The sequence below is a fragment of the Cavia porcellus genome, unplaced genomic scaffold (genome assembly GCF_034190915.1).
Source record: "Cavia porcellus strain 051 isolate PalLab524CR breed Dunkin Hartley unplaced genomic scaffold, mCavPor4.1 scaffold_1, whole genome shotgun sequence".
Lineage (NCBI taxonomy): Eukaryota > Metazoa > Chordata > Mammalia > Rodentia > Caviidae > Cavia > Cavia porcellus.
Window position 1 is genome coordinate 200,620,634 of NW_026947484.1, and position 18,424 is coordinate 200,639,057.

General features: G+C 49.4%; 1 long non-coding RNA gene across 1 annotated transcript in view; it reads right to left on the minus strand.

Moving 5' to 3' along the window:
- Window positions 1-18,424, minus strand: part of LOC134470904 (uncharacterized) — a 48,813-nt gene that overhangs the window by 23,707 nt on the left and 6,682 nt on the right. Inside the window, exon 2 of the long non-coding RNA XR_010040115.1 lies at window positions 6,326-6,431. This is a non-coding gene — a long non-coding RNA (uncharacterized LOC134470904). The remainder of the gene's footprint in view (window positions 1-6,325; window positions 6,432-18,424) is intronic.

Consider the following 18,424-nt stretch of genomic DNA (forward strand, 5'->3'; position numbering starts at 1 on the left):
AGTAAGGACACAGTTAATGCTTAGGAGGTGAAATGATATAGACGTACACTGATAACGAATGGAAACACTTGCACAGGGAAACACACTATCACACAGAGGACGCACAACAAAACAACCACATGGACGTATCCACACACAAATAGATGGCTGCTATAAACACACAAGTATACAGCCTTATGCGGGACACACAAAGACACACTAATCTTTATATGTACATATGCAAATCAGCATGCTTATAACAGGTACATACATCTCACACACACGCGCGTGTGCTGTCATGGATACACTACCGACAGACACAGACATGCCTGTACACAGGCATGAGTGAGCACCCACACGCACACACACAGAGATGGACACACAGTCTCACTGTTGCCTGACCCAGGCCTGCATGCCCTTGCCGAGGGCAGCACAAGTGGGCCTTGGTGGCCACTCCACAGTCCCTGGCCAAGAGAACCCCAAATCTCCCTCCTAGGACAGGTGATCTGAGAAGAGGTGGGGCAGCCAAGCAGGCGCCCCCAATTTATGACAGTTCTGAGGCCTCTGTTGGGAGCAGCAGTGTCACCAAGGCCACCAGCAGTCTGGACAGGGCTGTAAAACACGCCTGGCTCTGCATCCCCACTCCTGCCACATTTGCCTCTGTGGTCACTGTGCCTCCGTCGGTGTCTGAATGCTGAGGAGATGAGAGGACAAGGGCAGCGGGGCAGCCCCCAGAAGCCCTGAGTGGCCCACTCCCTGGCTGTGGGGCAGGAGAAGTGGGGATAGTGGTCCTGAGCAAGACGAAGCGAACACCAGTCAAACCAGCAGGGGCCAAGGGGGGACGGGGCTGTGGCCGTCAGCAGAGGGCTGCAGAGGTAAGCCCACAGGTGTCTGCCACTCCTGAATCATCCTCTATGCCACACCCTGGGCAGCAACCCGAGCCTGGAGGCCAGTAGCTGCACTCAGAAAGTCTCTGGGGCCAGGTGGGAGACCCCAAAGCCACTTGCATGGCCATCCTGTCCATATGGAGCCTTTGGGTAACACCTGTGGTGGCCCAGGAGTGGAGGGGAAGGTAACAGAGGGACCCTGCAATATGTTTAGGAGCCTGGGCACTGGGGAGAAGAAAGGTCATCATGGGCTCAGCCACAGAGCTGTGCCCAAGGCCAGCACGTTGGAGGATGAGGCAGGGAGGACACAGCGAACTTGAGGATTGAGAGAAAACCAAGATGGCTGGAGGGGAGAGCAAGGAAGGGAGGAGTGAGACGGCCGGTGGGTGAAGAGCAGATGGGTGCCCAATCAAGTCACCCAAGACAAGGCCTTAGGGCTTTAACCTAAGGGCACTGGGGAACCATGGGTGGTTCCTGAGCAAAGGAATAACGACACCACACCCTCTGCCATTCCCTGTGGCCCACGCCACTATGCCCAGTACCACAGTGCAGAGGTGAAATGGGACAGGAGACGGAGGAGACACTCGGCTGTGTGTCCAGGACTGTGCAACAACCCTCTCATATTTTTGGCCCAAAGAATAAAGCCTGCATCTGGTGTTCCAGAAGCTGAGTTTCTTCCATTCATTCGTTCACCTATGTGTACATTCATTGATCGAGAATCCACCATCATACAAACCTCACATGTGCATTGTGGAGGTGGAGATAAACCAGATCCTGCCATCTGGGGAGGAAGGAAAGGAGAGGGGCGGGTGGGACCCCGCATGCATGGAGACCTGAATACCAGGCATCGAGTCAGGCAGCTGACACACACATGTCCTTTTGGCCTTGCAGTCTCCGGTAAGGCGATGCCTCCCATGCCACTGTACAAACAGAAACTGAGATTCGGGGTGAACTCTTGGACCCGAATTCTCCCAGAGAGCACCAGCCCTAGCAGAGAGGCTTCAGAGGGTGACAGAGAGCAGCCTGAAACACTTCAAGAGCCATTTCCATCCCTGTCTTGAGGCACTATGAGGCTCTGAAGTTTCCAGAAAAGATGAGCCCTGAGGGGATTGGCCCAAGGGCTCACAGGCTCCCAGCCGGGCTGTGATCAATGCCTGACAGCACCCTCACTCAGGGAATTCATTAGACTAACACTTTCCACTGTGAACCTCGAGTGGCCCTCTGATGAGAAATCCCAACCTCATTGGGTCTGAGCCCCAGATGAACAGGCTGCAGTCCCCCGGCTTGTGAGTGATGTCACCGCATCCGCAGAGGGAGGTCGATAAAGGCTCTTCATCAAGACCACGGCCACTCCTGCTGCCATCAGCCAGGTGGTTCTGCGGCTCCCCTGGGGCTGGCCCTAGGCTGCCAAGCAGGATCCGGAGGGGAGGGCTGTGCCCAGCAGAGGGCAAGACAGGGCGCTTTAAGGAGAAAAGCCTGTCCCCTCCACCCCCCAGGGAGTCAAGGCTGCCAGATTCCAAAGGATTGGAAGTCCTGCCACACTTTGCCTTGACTTTGATGCTCCCAGGGGCCCACTGAGGAGTAAGCATGCAGCCTGAGGCCATAAGTGAAAGCACCTAGACCTCAAAGGTGGAGGCAGGGCAGAGGATGCTGGAACCCAGTAGGAGGAGGTACAGAAATACCACCAGTAGTGGTTGCGGTAGGAGGAGAATGCATGAAAGATAGCAGTAGCACCTGCTGAGTGCCTGTATGTGCCACACACTGGTACCCTATTTTCACCGAGCTTTGGAGAAAGCCCACATCCTTCCTTTTTATTTAATTATTTGGGGAAGGGTACTGGGGAATTGAACCCAGGGCCTTCACACTGAGCTACATTCCCAGCCCTTTAAATACATACACTGTTTTTCAGCCAGAGCCTCGCTAAGTCACTAAGCCGCCCACTCTGGGCTCCAACTGGTGATCTCATCTTACACCTGGAGTCCACAGCAGTCAAATACTGCTCCAAGTCCAAGTCTCAGGATTCAGGCCTAGATTTCCTTACCTGTCAGCCATTCAACGGGAACTTGCCAAGCGGTGGCTTTGTGCCAGGCTGCACGGTGCTAGACCCCGCAGGCCAGGCCTGGCCCTGCCCCCCTGGATCCCGGAGCGCCTGGGGAGATTGTAGGCACAAGGAGGGTTTCCGGGGACATGTCCCCATGGGGTGGTCTCAGGAAACAGGGCTGAAGATCAAGGCACTGAAGGTTACAACCAGGGGCAGAGAGAGAGCACCCTGCGGAGCAGAGAGCAGCGTGGCCACAGCAGACTGTGGCCTGGGAGAGTGGGCGGGACAGGAGGACAGGGATCCTGCAGGGAGGGAGGTGGGGCTGGCTTCTTCATGGAGAGTGGACAACTCTCTGTTCCCGAGAGGGTGATCCCTCCTGAGCATGTCCCACAGCAGTAGGGGAGGATGAGTCTCGCCAGGCAGGATGGATTCAGTAGAGTTGGGGCCCAGCGGGATAGAGGAGGCCAATGGCAGCTGCAGAGCCGCAGAGAGGAGTAATACCTGGGGCCGCCAGACGGGGGCGCCCGGGCAACCTCCTGCCCTCAGCTCAGCTCTGGATGCAGGAGCTGTTTATTCCTCCGTGTTCTGACAAATGGGTGGGCCGGGGACCTCGCGTGCACCTTCTAGCGTTGTAAAGTTGGGGCCCACCACAGCCCCTCCTTCCATGACTCCCTCTGATCACGACTCCGCCCTGGTTTTGAATTCACCTTGCGAGTGACCCTCCATTCATCCTTGACCCTCACTCAGCCCTTCTAGCTAGGCCCAGCCTCACCCCAGTCCCACCTTTCTTCCCTCCCTGAACCCCACCCCTGCTTGCCCCAGGCTCCACTCCCTTACTGTGTTCAACCCCAATTCGGAAAGCTCCTGCTTTCCGAATCCTGACCCACCCCACACCCCTACCCAGATCCACCTTGCACACCCAGCCTGGGCAATATTGCTCAGGATCTTGGAGAAGAGAAACCAAGGCATCTGTTACTCACATTTCTTATACATTTCATTGTGTTTATTTTATCTTCATTTTTTGTCTGTTTGCTGTTTCGGTGCTGAGGATGGGACCTAGGCAAGCACTCATACATGGTAAGCAAGCACTCACCACTGAGCCACACCTCCAGTCTGCTTGGAAATTTTGTTTAAAAGGCCCTATTTTTCCTGGAGGCCCAAATAACAGGTGGGAATTTCAAAATGTCTTTCATAAGACAGGTGAGAATTTCTGAATGACCTCATTAAAAATGCCACGTACAAAATGACCAGAGTTGCAGCCATCAGAGGAGTGGTCTCCCCTCAGGAAGAGGCCAGGGCTCTCCAGAGGCCAGGGTGTTCTCTCTCCAACTGCGTGTGAGGCACACAGTGTGGGTAAGATTAATTTATAATTTGTGTGCTTTTCTGTGTCTACACCATACTTCAGTAACAAATTTTTCTGACAGATTTTGTGACGAAGCTGGTGGGACCCCAGGACTGCAGGGCTGGTAGGTGTGGGACATGTGGAACATGACCACCCGGGAGACTGGTCAGGTGACTTTCTCGAAAGGACCCTGGGAAAGGCACAGTCTGGCCCTCGGTTGTCACCACAAGCTTTCAATCTAACAGGCTGCTGACAAGGAGCCCCCCTCCACTAACCACACACCCCACTGTCCGCTGGGACCCCGCCTCCGTGCCAGCTGCCGTTCCTACCCTAACAGCTGTATTTTTCAGGTACAATATGACAGGCTCAATCTATTCCTGTTATATATTTCCCAGTAAATGGACAAGGTGAAAACAGTGTCAGTTCAAATCACTATCATGACACTTAATTCTGATTTACTGTACCTTTTGCTGCAATCTTGAAAGTGCCTGCATCCGTGCTGAGCTAGATTGCCCAGCGGGCCCCACGAGGTCTGAGTTAAGATCAGTTTCAATAAAAGAATTTAGGGTAAGGCGGCCCCAGGTGGGCAGGGGGCAAGCTGGGGCCCAGAGGACGAGCCAGCAGAGATGCTGAGGCCGCTGTTCTCCCAGCCTCCCTCCCTCCAACTCTTTGTCCCCAGCCCTGTGGTTTGCAGCAGCTGGGAAATTTATGGAGGCTCCATAAACGGGTTTTACAGACAGCTGTTAGAGCGTGCGGAGCAAGGCTTGGCTGTCGGGGGACCTCGTCGCAGGCTTACAGCCAAGACACTTAAATATTATGGCTGCACATATATAAAAAGTGTGCCATGCGCGTCCTCTGCTGCCTCCCCCTCCTGACCCAGGGGCACGGGGTGCGGCTGCTGGCTTGGTAAGCCTTTGCTCCAGCTCCGGCAAGCAGGCCTGCACTGACGGTGTGGGTGCACGGAGAGACATGCGAACAGCAGTGCCAGGCTGCTGGGCTCATCCCACCCTGCCCCGCTGAACCAGGCTCAGAACACCAGGTTCTTGGAGTCTCAGGACCTCCTCCTGCTGTTCCACTGCCTGCAAGCTCCTCCTCCCCATTCTCCTCATTAATCCCTACCTCTCCTTCGGGAACTCAGCTTAAACACTGGCTTCTCTGAAACATTGTCCCCAGGCTCCAGAGTTGGGTCTCCAGTTATAAATGCTCATAGCCCCTCTGGACTTCTTCATAACGTTTATAACAATTGCAATTAAATAATTATTGGTATCATTATCTGCTTAATGTCTGTCTTCCCTTCTGGACAATAAACTGTGTGAAAGCAGGGACTCTATTGGTATATGCAGAGCTAGGTGCTCAATAAAGATGCCACAAATGAGCAAATTCATGAAGGAGCATGCAGAGATGAACCCCTGCCCACCCTGAGACAAAGCACCAGGCAAAAGGTGCTCATCTCCTGAGAGCAAGAGAAAGGCATATAGAAGCCTCTGGACACAGGAATCAGGGAAGGCTTCAATGAAGAGATGCAAGTGGACCTGATGGTATAGGAGTAAGAGCTTTCATTTAGCCATGAGGCTTGCAATGTGAAACTATGGGCTAATTCTTTAATCTCCGAGCCTCAACTTACCGGTCTATAAAATGGGGTAATAATGATGTCTGCATGATATGGTTGTTGTGAAGGTTAAGTGTACTTAACACGTGTAATGAATCCCCTAAGCTATGTTACTACCACTTATAGCTAGTGCTTGGGGATTCCAGGCAACGGTACATAAAAACCACTCCCCCTAGCATCCTGCTGCCTCGGAACCCATGTTTTATGCCTCAGCCTGAGCTATTAGAATATCTGACCCACTTTGAGACAGTCATTGGCTTGCCCATGTCCTCTGACCTAGGACACGCTAATCAGAACTCCCGCCAGGTAATTGATTGAAGACATGAGAAGAAATGGCAGGAAGAGCAGCTGCTAAAAGCTCCATGATGGAAACATCATTGCATGCAAGAATAAAAATCCAAACTGAGCACAGTGGGTCAGAGGGACCCAGCCCCCAGCCCATCTGCAGCCTATGACAAAAATCTTACCTTTTTCTGCTTGAATAGGCAATGAAACTGGACTTGCACTTAAAATCGTACCAGCTGTGTGATTTGGAACAGAATACTTAACTTCTCTGAACTTCAGTTTTCTTATCTGTCAAAAAACAAAAAAACCATGAAAGCATTTCTTCAGAAAGATGTACAGACATGATGTGGAAGGCTGTACTCCCATCCCGACACTGAGAACAACCAGCCTTGCCTAAGATATCATGACTGCCTAAGACTCAGTACTATCCTTGGGCTTTCTGTCTTTCCAGGTTAGAAAACGACGCTGACAAATCTGCTTAGCTTCCAAACTGGGTGGACTCCAGTGTGGAAAAGGGATGGGTATGGCCACACAAAGTGCCAAAAATCAACCATTTTCACCTTAAAAGTGGATTTTGTGTGATTCAGCCTTAGAAAAAAGGACATGGCAAATTTCCAGCTGGACCTTCCTCCTAGAACAAGAAACAGGCCCTTATCAAGGAGAGTCCCCAAGCCCGGCACGGGGATCCCCTGAACTGTGTGCCCAGCACGATTCCAGAATCCCTGCAGAGCTGTGACTGCCGTGTGTCTCTGTTCTTGTCCCTTCAGAACGGGAATGTTTAACTGTGAGCACTTGTCCCGCCTCGCTGCAGATGGGGCAGTGAGGCTTGTTTGAGTCATAGAGCTCTGAACCAAAGATGGGTCAGTTATCTCTTCTGTCTGATAAAGCAGTTCCAGGCATCATGGAAGATCTTGGGCTTTGAACTTGAACTCAGTCACTTGTGCCCCAGCCCCTTGATGTCAGTCTTAACTATGTGACTTACTTTGGTCAGTGAAATTAAGCATGGGAGCACTGTGCTTTGCTAGACAGAAACTGTAAGAGCCGGTTTGTGCTTTGCTGCCTTTTCTCCTCTTAGGAAGCAACAATCATAATCACAATGCTCCATACAGAAAATTCTTGGGCTCTGTGGATCCTGGAAGGAATATCATCAGTCAGTCAGTCAATAAAAATGTTGCCAGGCCTCAGCCAACTTGCCCTGGACCAGCTGCTTGCTTGAGGGACAATAGACCTTGGCAGTTGTAAGGTGTGGGATTTTGGAGTTCTGTGTTCCTGGGCCGACCCTGACTGGTAACGTGGTATGCAAATAGCTTAGCAGAGCCTGGCTCAGATTAAGTGCCATCATCATTTCTATTAAAAGGCATGGAAGCAGGGTTTGGTAGAGAATTTGATCTAACTGGAATCTTGGCTCCATGGAGGGGATGGTTTACAACACAAGTATAAAGGGAGACTGGATTAGGAAAGGCGTGGAATCAAAGTTATATGTCTAGTTTAATCAACACAGAAAAAAATCTCCCCATTAGAATAAAGAGTCTTTCTTCTCTCCCCGCAGCACTTGTCCTCCAGGCCTCCTCCAGTCACCCCGAGCTGAGCTAAATCTGTGACCCTCAGCAGGAACCAGCTGTCTCACAGTGACGCCCAGATAAATCTCCCCGTCCACTGGAGGAAGGGCCTGAGTTCCTGGCTGCTGCTTCTGTGCCTTGCGGTGTCGCAGCTGCAGAAAGACTGGCTCAGAGCAAGCAGCACAAAGGGAGCACTGGATTGATGGTGTGACACTAAAATGTGAAGTTTCTAAGCGACAACAGACACCATAAACAAGCTGAAAACAAGCCATAGCCCGGGAGAAAATATTTGCAATTTATATCACAGATAAGGGATTAGCATCCAGAATATACAAAGAACTCTAACAAATCAATAAGAAAAAGATAAATGACCCAATGGAACACTCAGCAAATGATAAAAAAGAAGTCGATTTATAGAAAAGGAAATTCAGATGACCAATAAACTTGAAGAATGTTCATTTTCACTAATGATCAAGGAAATAAAGCATTATGCTACTATGAACCATATTTTTCTCATTCGATTGGCTAAAAAATTTAAAACTTGACATGTAGTGTTGATGAGGGAACAGAAATAGGAAATTTTAAGTACCTCTGGTGACACTGCAAACTAACACAAGCACTTGGAAGCACAGAAAATCCATTTGCTAATATCTCACATGGAAAAATATTTGCACACATGCACCGGGGTGCCTGTGTAAGCATGTTTACTGTTGTGATGTTCAATGAGAAAACCAAAATGTCCGTCTTCAAGGAATTCATGAAATGTCCATCTCCAGGGGATCCATGATTGTGAAGTTCTATGCAACTGTTTAAACATGGTAAATCTGTGACATCATGCTTGAAGAGGTATTGTGCTATCAGGCAAATAAATCAAGTGACAAATCACCACATATTATATACAGGGACAAAAGAGAAGGAGAAGTAGAATCACAATATTTATGGATAAAAATTCATAAAAGCCAGGTGTGGCAGCACACACCCGCAATTCCAGCACTCAGGAGGCTGACCCAGGGGGACCACCATGAGTTCAAAGGCAACCTGAGCTACATAGTTCAAGACCAACCTAAAATACAGAGTGATAGCTTGTCTCAAAACTCAAAACAAAAAAAAAAATTCATTAAAAGATTTGAAAGAACAATTCAAAAAGGGTTGCAAGAAATGGTAGATAAGTCTCCAAGCAAGGGAGTTATCTGAGGATATACAGAGAATAATATTGCCATTTGGAACACATCTGCAGACACAGGTGGCCTCTGCTCTGTCCAAAGATCAAAGGAGACAGTTGAGGTTTTACTGGGAAAGAAAGAAAAGTTACATAAACTATTTCGCAAGTTCATCAGGGTTGGCAGTGTCTTTGGGGGGCTGGTAAACTCTGACCGGTGACTGGTGGCAGCTGCGAGGTAAAGCTTGTCATCTTAAAGTCATTCTAGGCCACTTTGTTGGCTTGGTTTTTTGAGACAGTGTCAGACAAGTGTTTTTGCAAAGATGGTGCTCCTGGAGTTTCTGTAGTCACCCTTTGGGTGACTCATGTAGTGAGCTCTGGTTTGGAAAACTTGGTTGTAATTGTTCCTGTTCTCAAGCAAATTATAGATGACAGCCCTCGCTTGTGTCTTTCTCCAGCTGTACACTGTCAGTTTGACCCAAGTGACTCCATTTTGAATCTGACAACTCTGCCTGTAACAACATTCGAGACTGTTGGAAAGGTCCTTGTACAGTGGTGGTGGTGGTGGTGGGTTAGGAGGGGGGGAAGGACTAAAAAGGGACTTGCATTTCATTGTTAACGTTTCCAGATTTTTACAAATGAGGAGAGTGAGATGGTCTTTATGGCCAGCCTGTATGATTAAAAGATAATTATATATAGCTGGGCATAGCGGTGCATTCCTATAATCCCAACACTCTAGGAGGCTGAGGCAGGAGGAATACAAATTAGAGCCCAGCTTAGGCAATTTAGCAAGACCCTGTTTTGAGAGGACAGTAGCAGTGGCTGGGGTTGTAGCCCAGTGTAAAGGCCCTAGGTTCAGTCCATAGTTCTGGGGAGGGGAAAACATAATTATGAATGGAGAAAAAAAAAACTACAGAAAAATCCAGCTGTCAGCCCAGTGAAAACCCTTCAACTGACACAGCACAAAGGGACACATACGCCCTGCACTGATGGAAAGATGTTTTTCAGAGTGTCACGCAGGCAGAAATTGTGGGTTAGTCAGGACAAGCTAAGTACCACAGCTAACAACACCACCGTCTCTTGCTTTGACAGCAGAAACATGTCACTACACATGCCCATATGCAAGAAGGGGAAGTGGGCTGTGTGGAACTCAGGCCCCTTCCGCATTGTGATTCTTAAGATGATGTCTTACTGGCCGGGAAATTACCTGCCTCACATGCTATTGGCCATAACTTACCATTTAGCTCCACCTCACTGCAAGGAGAACTGGGAAATGTAGTCTAGCTGGGTGCTTAGGAAGATGATGATCACACAGTGGTCTCCAGCATTCAGCCGTAGTGGACTCAGCTTCTGTTCCCACAGCTGTTTTAGATACACCTCAGCCCAGCTTCTCAGAGCGCCACCCACTTCCCTGCACCAACCCATTTTCCCCAATACACCTCTTAGGATTTAAGCCTGGAGTGTCACCTGAGTCTTAAGTATTGAGAGGTGTGGCTTTAGGAAGGTTATTGTCACATGAGGCACTCTGCTTATCAGTCATTGATGAGTTCATAGCTGAATATGCAGTTCAGACGTGAGACAGGTTAGCAGGAAGAGCTGCTGGGCTGCGATCTGGAAGAGTGTGTTCTCCTCCTAGGCTGCTCCACGCAGACTCTGCTTCCTGATGCAGGGCTGAGCGGCTGGCCTCCACCAGGCTCTCACCACACTGTGTCTGTCTTACAGCTGGCCGACCACGGGCTGAACCCACTGACGCTGTGAGCTGAAATAAGACTCTCCTCCTTTAAGCTGCAGGTGTTGAATGTTTTCTCCCGGTGAGTGGACCGTGAGTGTCTACTTAGCAGGGTGTTCCAACTCCACTGTTCTCTGAGCCTAGGCCAACTCTCTGTCTGCCACGTAGAGCAGCGGGTACTTTCACCTTTGCTCCAGGTCCAAATGCCCCTCCACTGATTGTAATCTTCAGGGGAATATTTTGGGGGGTGGTGCTTGCTTATCTTGTTACATAACACTAAGGAATGTAAATTTCTACAGAAGCATTGGAAAGTTTGGGGAAGTTTCTAAGGGTGACAAATCTACCCTTCAGAAATCAGTGACAGGAGAGTGTGGAGCCACTCCTGCCGTGGTTCCAGTGATGGATGATAAGCTCTGTGCTCAGGGTGTGGGAAGATGCCCCAGAGAAGACGTAGATGGCCATATGGAGGCAGACTCGCTAGGATGAGTGGGGCACAAGGCAGACTCCTTAGTTTTGGGGAGACAGCAGCTCCTAACACAGAGATGAGGAGCGGGTTGGGGCAGAAAGCAGGCTAATAACTCCGAGTCTCAGAGGTTTGGGGACATTCAGAGGAAAGCAGCCTGCAGGCAGCGGGGCCGAGGCACCTGGAACTCAGAAGCCAGGTTGGGCCTATAGCTGAAAGGTAGTAATCCCTTTGGTGCTTAAGGGATTGGGTCACTAAGGAAGTCTCCAGCATAAGGCTTAGTGCCCTGCAAAACAGGCAAAAAGCATGTCTCATGCCTTCCCTACTGTTATGGTTTGTATCTTAAATGTCTCCAAAAACAACTCTGTGAAAGGCTTGGGCCCTCGCCTATGGCCTCCTGGGAGAAGCTGTTCACTGGGGCACACCCCCAAAGGTTATGCTGGGACCATAGCCCCTCACCTCCCTTTCTTTCTGTTTTCCCTGCTACCTGCCTCTACCATGATGTTCTGCTTTGTCACAAGGTTCAAAAGCAGCAGATTCCAAGTAACCATGGGCTAAAATCTCAGGCACACGGTGCAAAAACAAACCTTTCCTCCTTCTAAGCTGATTTTCTCAGGTATTTTGCCACAACAACACAGCACTAACCTATCCACATCCTGAAATTATGCTGGCTTAAAGGATGGCCTTCCACACACTGGAATGGCTCTGACAGAAGGCAGAGAACTGGACCAGGTTGAAAAGCCCTTGGTCCAGTTCTCCTGCCAGGAAAGAGGCCCAGGGAGACCATAGGCTTTCTGATAGGTAGTGACCAGGCCAGTGGAACTAGAAAGGAGCTGTGAGCCAAGGCAGGAATGTTGCCAGGGACAGCAGGGACAGAGTCATGGGCAGGAGATCTGGGAAGTCCTATCCATGCTCAGGAAAGGCCTGAGCTTAGTTGAACATTTTTGCTGCTGCTTTTCTGAAATTCTTAATAATTTTGCCTTTGAATCTGTATTCTGACAGTCAAGTCCAGCAGACAAAGGAATGTGCGGGTGGACAGAGGAAGTGACCACAGGAGGCCAGAATTCCAATAGACCCACAATGCTCCAAAACCAGGGAGACTCCAGGTAGTTAGAAGGGAAGTGTGGTATTTCCATGACTCCGAGGGTGCCACAGCCCCCAAGGGGGCATACTTTACCCTCAAATCAGAAAGTGCTTAGAACACAAAGGAAGGTACAGGTTCTCTAAGAAACACGAAGACCGCACCCACCTTCCCCTACCAGGCCCTTTGGGATTCATGTGCCTCCCAGTATTAACCAACTTTGCAAGCTGAAAACTGTGACACAGAAAGAAAGGAAACAGCTGGAGGGAGACACTGTGAGTTGGATGAGTGTGTGTGTGTGACAGTGAAGACTGGCTGTTGACTTGGTTGGCCTGGGTGTCACTGAGGGAATTAGTAAAGCATACTTCTGCGTGTGCCAAGGCGGGTCATGGGGATGTGCCCTTGGGGGACTCTGCTGGTCCCTGGTTCTCCTCCTCTGCGCTCTGCTTCCCGGTCTCCGTGAAGTGCCCTGCGCCATGATGTTCCTGCCTTGGAGCCAGCCAATCATGGACTGAAGTCTTGGGAACCATGAGCCGAATACGTAAACCTGTCGTCCTGGAAATAGCAGGCTATGTTGTCCCAGTATTGGGAAAGGATGGATACCATGTGTGTTGAGAAGGAGGAAGAAATCAGTAGTTAGTTGGAAGCAGAGTTTCTGTGGTTCTAGTATGAACAATATGCCTTCTTCTATGTGAACTACAAAATAATTTAGAAAGCAACAGTGCCCTACCATTTGCATTTGAAAGTGACTTTGCAAACTATGGAAAATGCATGCTAATAATTTAAAATATTCTTGCTTTCTTTACAGTGACGTGCGTAACAAATAAAAGTCTTTACAAGTCAAGAGAGAACACTGAGGACAGACCAAAGCTTCTTTTTTGGTGTCTTTCATTGCTGCCTGAACAAGGGGCTCAGGTTTTCATTCTGCGTTAAGCCCTGGAGTATGTGCTCCAGCCCTGAGTGCGCCTCCCCAGGACCTCGTGCCCCCAGGAAAGTCTGTGCTGCTGGGAAAGCATTTGGGCCTACTTCTTTCTTGGCCAGGGATTTGGGCTCTTCTGCATCCAGCTCCGCCTCTCCTCCTCGTGGCAGATTGACCCATGGTTCAGAGCTGGCCTTGAGCCAGGCTCCCTCAATTCACATCCCAGTTCTTTATTTGTGGGTTGTAGGATCTCGGAAAAGCTACTCAACCTCTCCATACCTCAGTTTTGCTATCTCTTGAATGGAGACTTTGATAACAGTACCTACCCTAAAGAGTTATTGAAAATGTTAGAGGCTTTAATATCAATAACTGGCACTCGGTGTGTGAGCCGTTACTGTCTCAGCATTTTCCACAGTGGAGAGAGTTCCTGGTGCGCAGTCCTCTGCTACCTGGGTGACCTCAGAAGATTGATGAGGAATGGGGCCCACTAGCAGGCTCTGGACTTCTGCTCTGTGGGGACGTGCTGACTCTGGGACTCTGTGTGAGGCTAGGGAGGTGACAAGGGGCATGAGTTCACTAGAGGGGTTTCGGGGGACTCAGACTTCCCACGTGTCAGTTTGCGTGTACTGCCACACAGAATACCACAGTCCAGGGGCTTGCACAGCAGACATGGATTTCTTCACATCCTGGAGGCCAGAAGTCCAAGGTCAACGTCTCAGTAGGTCTGGTGTCACCTGAGGGCCACCTCCTGGGCTTGTAAGGTCATCTTCCCTTTGAAATGTCATCTGGTTGACTTTTTTTTGCGTGTGTTTGTGCCCTGATTTGTCCTTCTTATAGGAATACCAGTCATACTGGATCAGGGCCCACGCTGATCATTTAAACTCAGCGACCTCTTCAAAGGCCCTACCTCCACCCATAGTCACATTCTGAGGTAGTGGAGGTTGGACTTCAACACATGGCTTTTCAGGGACATAATCCAGCTCATAACAGGGTCTGTGGTTATGTGGTAGCTCTGTGGGTCCCACGGACCCCATGACTGTGTAGGTGTGTTTCCAAGTCAAGCTCTGTGCGTGTCCAAATGTCTGGTCTTCAGGGGCACTGTCCTTGGGAGTCTCTGTTGCTAGGGCTCCTTGATCTTCTCCTGCCCTTGTTGGTGAGAACTGGGGTCACCTGAGGGGTCAGGGGTCTGTCGACGAACTGATCTGGAATCCCAGGTATCACAGTTCCAGAGAGTGGGGCCAGTCAGAGTGAGATCCGCCGTCTCTGGGTCCCTGGGATGTGGGGCGTGGTGAGCGTCTGTCTGTGTCCCTCTAGGCGGCTGTCTGTGGGCTGTGGCCAGAAGCCAGGATGTGCAGGGAGAGGGAGGGAGCCTATTAATCTGAGATGAAAGGAGATGGTGCCTGCAGAAGCAGAGGCACAGCAGGTTCAACATATGCGGGCATGGGCAGCAAGGGACAGTGCGGAGGCTGGGCTGGCTCCGGGGCGAATTCTGTGGCATGCTGGCCTCCTGAACACTGGCACAAAAGCTGACAGAAAAGCAAAACAATGGGGCAGAGTAGAATCCGCAGTGGTGGCTGCAGGGGAGGAAGCGGCAGCCTGGGAAGGTGAGACTTCATGAAGCAGCCTCTGTCTCAGTGCCAGGGCCCACCGCCGTCCCCTCCTGCTCTGAGCTCTTTCCTGCCCTCCACCCATGTCCTGTGGCGGAAACAAATCTCTGCACCCAGAGGTGGGTGTGACCCTCATGGCCAAGCCGCATCAGTCTGCTTCACAAGACTCTGCTGTATGGCTCCCTATAAGCCTGCATGAGGAAAGGGTCATTATCCCCATTTATGAGTTGAAGACTCAAACTCCCAAAGAGACAGTCACTTGACCAGGTTATAGCAGCCAGGACTCACACAGAGGTCTGTCTGGTTGATCCCAGGAGTCCATGGATACTGCTGTTTTGAAAAATGAATAGATGGATGGATGGATGGATGGATGGATGGATGGATGGATGAAATGATAAAATATTGCCTGTGCTTTGACATGAAATCTACGTCCAAATCCTGGTTAAAACTCTCAAAGGTCTTGGGTGTTAGTCCTGGCTCTACCACATAGGGAGCTGTTGAATCTTAAGACTGATCACATGTGTGGGGCTAAAGCAAGACCAGCCCTGAAAACACAGAGAGCTCAAAACAAGCCACATAAACAAGCTGTTCCAGCACCAAGAAGGCGAGGGGCCCAGGGCTGCCAGGCAAACAAGTTGCTAGGCAGCAAGGTTGAAATTAAGGCAAGGTATAAATAAACTTGCTACAGTGGCTGAGCAGCTCCTTCTCTCCCAGCAGGAGAGCAAGGGCCCCACCTGACCCCTTTGCCTCTTCTTTATTTTCTCACCCTCTCACCATCCTTCCCCCTGGGAACATCTAGAGCTGCAGGCCATGGCTCTGCTACCACACACCAACCTATTCTTTTCCCCTCTCTCCTGTGCCTGCCTTATTTTCTCTCTCCTCCACCTCACTGGTCAGACCCAGGTGCACAGCTTGTGTTGCTTTATCTCCAGGTGCTGAGGACAGGGGGCCCTGTGGTTGTACCCACTGGGTCTTTCTCTTAATGGCTTTGTCATTGTTGTCTGTGAACTCACGCTGAGCAAGGCCTGTTTGCCTGGGCCACCTGTATGCCCTGGGTTGTCTGTAGGGCACTTCCACTGGGATCTTTCTGGCATTTTTAACGTAGAAGATAGATAGATAGATAGATAGATAGATAGATAGATAGATAGGGAGGCAGGCATGGGTACTACATTTTGTTGGCTTCGTGGAGCTACTCCTGGGAGTCTTTTATTGCCAACAGATAAGTGAGTTGGCCCTGTGACTCACCACAGAGCTACAAGGAGGTCCCCATGAAAAAAGCTATTTAATGGCAAGTCACCACCCTTCATCCAAAGAATCACCCACAAAATTGTCAACATGGGAATCACATTTAAAATAAGTTGTCTGCTTTTACTGTGGTAATCTTAATATTCACATCACATCCCTTCCCAATTAGAAATCTTAAAGGCCTCTCATTTTAATAATTGCTTACCTGTATGAGAAATTTTTCCCATAGGGTGCCTATCTTCATCTTTTTTTCCCCGTTTCTACAACAAAATATACGAGCCTGGGTAATTTATAAGGAAAGAAATTTATTTTTGGCCCATGATTTATAGGCTGGGATGTCCAAGAGCGTAACACTGGCAAGGGTCTCTTGCTCTTTCTATTCATGGTGGACAGTGGATGGGCTAAAGGAGGACACATAAAAAAGATGAGATACCAGGGACACCCTGCCTTTACAAAAGCCCATCCTCACTGGAGCTAATCTGGTCTCCTGAGCACAAGAGCTCGCTTATCCCAAAAGAATGAGCCCAATCCCGTACAGCAGCATCAATCCCTCTTAATGGCCTGACCATTGTTTAAGGCCCCAACTCCCAATGTCATCATGATGGAAACTAAATTGCAACATGAGTTTTGGCGGGGATAGACTACACCCCAACAAGAGTATCCCTCGATGTGAACTTTGTGCATATCATTTAGCTTCAATTTCTTAGGCCAGAGCATTCCACATTCTGGCGTCCTGCTCACACTGAAAATGTCAGCCATCTTCCCACATTGCAGTAACACACAGACAGAAATGGGCTTCTGCTTGCGTAATACTGCAATGCCTTTATTTTTCTCATTTCCCCGTTTGCATTTCCTGTCTCACCAACAAGCACTGGCTTGTGCATGGGTGCTTGGAAATTACAGAGCTGAGAGAACAACAGGAACCAAGGTCCAAAGCTGAACGCAGAAGAACTTGGCTGGGAGCCAAGGGCAGCCACACGGGCACTGGGTACAAGGCTGTGTGAATGCAGGAAGAGCAGGGACACACGGTGGGGACTCGTGACAGCTTCCGAGGGACCTGCGTGGTGAGCTGCAGAACAAGGAACTGCCAGGACCTGCAGGTGCCAACCAGACTCCGTCTGCTCCTGCAGCCTGACCTCACCCAGCCCCTGCAGCTCCTACCCTCCAGCCAGACTGAGCCTCCTGACATCTTCACCACTTACTGGTGTGTTTGTTCCCTTTGCATATGTTATTTCTGGCCGGATCACCCTCTTCCTGAGCATGAAACCTTACTGTCTCTGTCTGGCCAGCTTGTATTTGTCCCTCAAATGGCACCTGCCTTGTCCTCTTCTTCAGACCTAAAAGTGAACTATGCATTCAGCAGAGGGCGCTCTTTCTGCCTGAGCCTCAAGGCTGACATATTTGGGTGTGAGGTGTAAGACAGAAGAAGGCAAAGCTGATGTATGGGTTCATAGCTAAACAACTGGGAGTGGAGTTTCCAACACGTGAGCTGGACAAGACTGAGAGAACAGAGGACTCAGACGGATGACCAGGAGCTGAACTCTGGGTGTGTTACATCTGGGATGCCCACCAGATGAATCACTGATAGAAGAGCAAGGAGTTCCCCAGCACGGACCAGGCTAGGAGCATACATGTGGGAATCAGCAGCGCATAGCTAGATTCAAAACCATTTTTATGAGATTATATGAAAAGTAGCTCCCAATGTTCCTTGGCAAAGGACAATGGATCCTTCCAGCTGGCACTGGCCGCCTCTCAAGCTTCTCACCCTTCCTCTGAGTGCTGCAAATATGTGTAGCGGGCCTCGTTGGCTGGCCTGGTGGGTACCCCTCATTTCTCAAGGGCCACCTTATACATTCTTTCCCATACCTTCTTCCTGGAAAAATGAATATTTCTATTCTCACCTCTTCTACAGCACTCTGACTTTATGTATTGAGACCCTTGGCAAATTACTTCTCACTATACTATAATACCTGTGTCATTGATAAATATTTCAGAAGATTACCCAATGTATTTTTTCTTGGAAATTTCTTCTAGCACCTTGGCCTGAGCTTTTTTCCACTGTAAAATTTAGGTTTAATGCCTTAGGGAAGAAACAATATAAAACTAAAGCAAAAACACAAAGCACAGCAAGTAGTTAGTTTTTTGCTTTGAGTTTTCAGGTCTCACTACTAAAATCTAACGTATTGAGTGAATGAGAAGACAAACCACAAACTGGGAAAAATATTTCCAAAAGAAATCTCTAATTGGAGACTGTTATTCAAAACATTCAAAGAACTCTTAAAATTCAAAATAGGAAAACAAATAAACTGATTAACAAATGACTCCAAGGCTTTACCTGGCACCTCACCGAAGAAGAGAGCGACATGGTAAATGAGTCCAGTGAAAAGATACTCTATACCATGTATCATCAGAGAATGCAAATTAAAACTGCAATGAAATAGCACTGCACAGCTACTGGAATGGTCATAATGCAGAACACTAGCAACCCCAAATGCTGGCGAGGATGTACGCTTTCACTC